Source organism: Mirounga leonina, unplaced genomic scaffold (assembly GCF_011800145.1).
Source record: "Mirounga leonina isolate KUSES-001 unplaced genomic scaffold, KU_Mleo_1.0 Mir_53, whole genome shotgun sequence".
Taxonomy (NCBI): Eukaryota; Metazoa; Chordata; class Mammalia; order Carnivora; family Phocidae; genus Mirounga; species Mirounga leonina.
The window spans coordinates 19071111-19075276 of record NW_023270807.1 but is presented as its reverse complement, the minus strand read 5'-3'; the positions used below and the strand labels follow the sequence as shown (position 1 = coordinate 19075276).

At 40.3% G+C, this 4166-nt stretch overlaps 1 non-coding gene across 1 annotated transcript; it reads right to left on the bottom strand.

Annotated features, from left to right (window-relative positions):
* Positions 1-363: 363 nt before the first annotated feature.
* Positions 364-499, bottom strand: LOC118001714. Its single transcript, XR_004676818.1, has one exon. It is a non-coding gene; the product is annotated as a small nucleolar RNA SNORA44 (small nucleolar RNA).
* Positions 500-4166: the final 3667 nt, after the last annotated feature.

Genomic DNA, 4166 nt, shown 5'->3' with positions numbered 1-4166 from the left:
ATAAAACCGGTTTTTGTTGCTCAAGAAAATTTTTTTTTTCCTCATCTTGCTGCAATCCAAGATAAGCCTTGTATGCAACTTCCCTTTGCGTATTAAACCTGCCACCTACAAACCTGCAGTGGCCCCCAGTTTCCTCCATCTCTCCCTGCCCTCTGAGTACAGAGGCTGGTTTCAGATTTCACCAGGGAAACTCCAGGATGGTGAACCAACAGCAACCCATGCCATCCTCCCGGAAGGAATTCACCAAGATTTTCATAGTCTAGTCACTACACTTGAGTGCACAGAGTCAACATTTATTAGATACTTCTGAACTTCATCATTTCAATGAATATTTTTGACATTTAAGGGGGGAAAATGCCCAATTTCCTCCCCTGAGCTGTTCTAGCAGCTGCAGGTAGGTATTACACAGACCTGTGCTATCAAAGTCTCTTGGGGTTGCTCTCCAGTGCAGTTGAAGATCCCATGGCCATAGCGAACCACAGCCCTTGGAAACATGCTGAAAAATGCTTTTTAATTAAAAAAAAAATGTATCGTAACCATCACAGCTTGCCCTTAAAGGACTATAATCTTTTTCTTCTTTAGGTCTTGATGGCTCCTATACCTCTCTTATGAAATATTGTATTTTACCTTTTATTATTGTTTTTGCATTTCCATCATCAAACTGAAAGCTCTTTGAGGCAAGATTTGTCTTATTCATCTTTTTTTCCTTGTCTTCCTCATCTTTGTATGATCTCTAACATTTAGCAAGTGGTAGAAACTCTGGAAATATGTGTTGAGATGAATTAAATATAATAATTTGGCATCAACCATATGAGTGATATTGTCCTACGTAATTGGTACAAAATATCCAAAATTGCATTCATTATATCATTCACATCTAGCCATCAAAAGCCTGTTCTTCGCCCTGCATTTTTAATGGCTAATGTCACTAACATCCTCTCAGATACCTGTCTATCACCCTCACGGATTCTCTCCAGCAGCCACTTAGTTGTATTGTTTCTCCTTGTGCAGCTTCTCTTCCCTCTTCTCATTTCTTCTGTCCTGCTATAGGTCTAGTATTTCCTAACAGGCTCTGTGGAAGACCCTACTAATTTGTCTTGGTCCTCCCTGGTGAACCCTTCTCACCGCCACCAGGGAAACCTCACTCATACAGATAACTATTTTTCTTCTGCAAAAACTTCAAAACATTCTCAGTTACCCAAAACCTAAATGGCTTCTCCAAGGCCCTCTACTCCTATCTCAACCAGGCCTAATTTCCAGCTCATTAGTTCACCAGCCCCACCCTCAAGCAGGCCCTTTGTCATTCTAGGTCTTTGCCCAGACAGTTCCCTAAAATTTCTATTGAAATTCAGATTTATGTAGTGTCGAGTTTAACAAAGAGTGACAGGGAGGTACCTGGAACTTCTTCAGCTATCAGCAGTCATGCATTTCTTTAGCTGTAAGAGTACAGAAGAACTAAAGCTGGAGGTACTCAACATCTCTCCTATGCTATATACCATGCGGGGATCATACTCCTTGAGAGCAAAACAATGAATGTACATTTTGACTCTGCAAGGGCAGGGATTTTTGTCTGTTTTGTTCCCTGATTTCCCAAGTTCTTAGAACAGTGCCTATCACATGGCATAAACTAAATAAATACCCATTAAATGGGGGGAAAGCATCATCAGGCATATTGTATATGGGAGAAATTGGAGTCAAGATGCTTTTCATGTGTGCCCGCTCGGTACCTGACAGTGCATGAACCCTGGGGACACAATAGGCATCAGGAAACCATGTCCCACTCTTGAGGAGCTTAGAGCTCATGAAAGGAGACCAGCATCGAGGGGTTATTTGGAATAATTCAAGTGGGGAATCTTTGCTGTTAGGCCTCTGATTCCTCAATTGTCAAGGAAGAAATCAGCTAAATCTTCTATGGTCCCTGCCCCCTTCTTGTCTTAAACATGCTGTGTATATTTTCCAGACAAAAGCCCCTAGAGGCCTGGGCTGTGCCCTCTCATCTTTGTACTCCCCATAGTACCTGGTACAGTACCTTGCAACTCATTGTTACTATTACTTACTTTTGTCATCAAACTGACTGGGCTTCAATTGTCTAATTTTTAAAACAGAAATAAAGGTAGAGGTAAAGAAGAAAATTTCTCCAAACATTCTATTAAGAAAAGGATACCCCCAATAAATAAATCCTATGATGTGAGGCAACACAGAAAAGAACAGGCAGGAAGGCTTCCACACATTCAGACAATGACCATGCTTTGGGCAATTTCTTAACAACATTAAGCCTTGGCTTCCTTATATACATACTGTATGAATAATCATAGCTACCTTACAAGATTAAGACAATTTAATCAGATAATGAATGTGAAATTATGGGGCACTTTCGTGGCTCAACTGGTTAAGCGTCTGCCTTTGGCTCAGGTTGGGGTCTCAGGGTCCTGGGACCAAGTCCCACACGGGGCTCCCAGCTCAGCGGGAGTCTGCTTCTCCCTCTGCCCCTCACCCCCACTCATGTTCTCTCTCAAATAAACAAAATCTTTAAAAAAAAGTATGTGAAATTACTCCCTAAGTATGAAGAACATTCACTACCATTAGTTAAGACTATTCCCATATGTGTGGTTACAAACCCACTTTGCACCTCCACCACCTTCTTTCCTAACCTAGTCCACCAAGTAAGAGTGTAGAAAGATTTTGCCTTTTGTCTCATAACTTCCCTAGATTTAAACTATTGCCTGTCTCACATGTAGAATTTAAAATGTAGGTAAAAATCGAGTCTATTATTGTTGGAAATATTTGTTGATTAACATGGGGAAAAAATATAAGTTAGGAAAATAGATTAAACATTATATGTACTTTTGGTTCATCGCATTTAGGGAAAAAAATGACATACCAAAAAATAAGGAAATTATTCAAAGAAGGAAAACAAAAGTTCACAAAGACATTTACTGCAAAATTATTTACAACTATGGAGAATCATGGCTTTTACCCAGCTCTAGTAAAGCAGAATTTATGTAACAGATTCTTGAGTTCACCCCCAGTTTTTTGGATTCAGTAGATTTGGTCCAACACCTACAAATTTGCAGTGGTTTAAGCAATGGATTTAAGCAATGATTTAAACAACGGCTATGGTGCTATTATTAAATGGACATTTCAAAAAAGATAATGTAGGGGCAGCTGAGTGGCTCAGTTGGTTAAGTGACTGACTCTTGATTTTGGCTCAGATCATGATCTCAGGGTCCTGGGATGGAGCCCTGCATCAGGGCGGGCTCTGCACTCAGCCAGGAGTCTGCTTGTTCCTCTCGCTCTCCCTCTGCCCCATCCCCCCCATGAGGATGTAGCAACATGGAAACATGTAGCAACATGGAAAAACATTGTAATTGCTTAAAGGATGTAAAAATCTATGTTCATTCAGAACCAACCAATATGTGGGTTTGAGATTTTATGAATTCTTCAGAAAAAACAAACAGCTGATAGCAGTGGTTTCTGCCCTTCCCGTAAAGGCTTCTAATTAGCGGAGTAAATAGTTACTGGATTTTAGCAAAATAGCTTAATTTGTCAGGAGACAAGAGGACAAGACACAATACAGAACCATGCCATTAATCTATCATAAAAACACAGACGACAGCAACTACTACCAGAAATCGAGAATGCAGAAATGTTGGCATCATGACAATTTAGTGTGCAGATATTATAGTCACACACATATAAGACCATGTGGCTCTCCCAGAACCATCAAAAAAATTAAAGAACTTTGACTTTACCATTCATTGGTGTTGCTAGATTAAAAGGTTTAGGTATCCTTTTTAATCCCTAAGCACCTTCAGCTGAACTACATTCTCTGGCACTACAGATAAGATGAATCAAGAAGTTTGCTAATTTAAAAAAAAAAAAAATCTCAGAGCAGGGAGGAGCAGAGGGAGAGAATCTCAAGCAGACTCCACACACAGCATGAGCCCGACATGGGGCTCGATTTCACAACCCTGAGATCGTCACCTGAGCTGAAACCAAGAGTCGGACGCCTAACCAACTGAGCCACCCAGGCACCCCAAGAAGTTTGCTAATTTATAAAATAGTGATTTTTTAGTAGTATCCTGTTTGGAGCCCAATCTTAATAGTTAATCTCGGATAATTCAAGCATTTAATAGATGAGTACCTTTTCCCCATGCCTCGCCTTT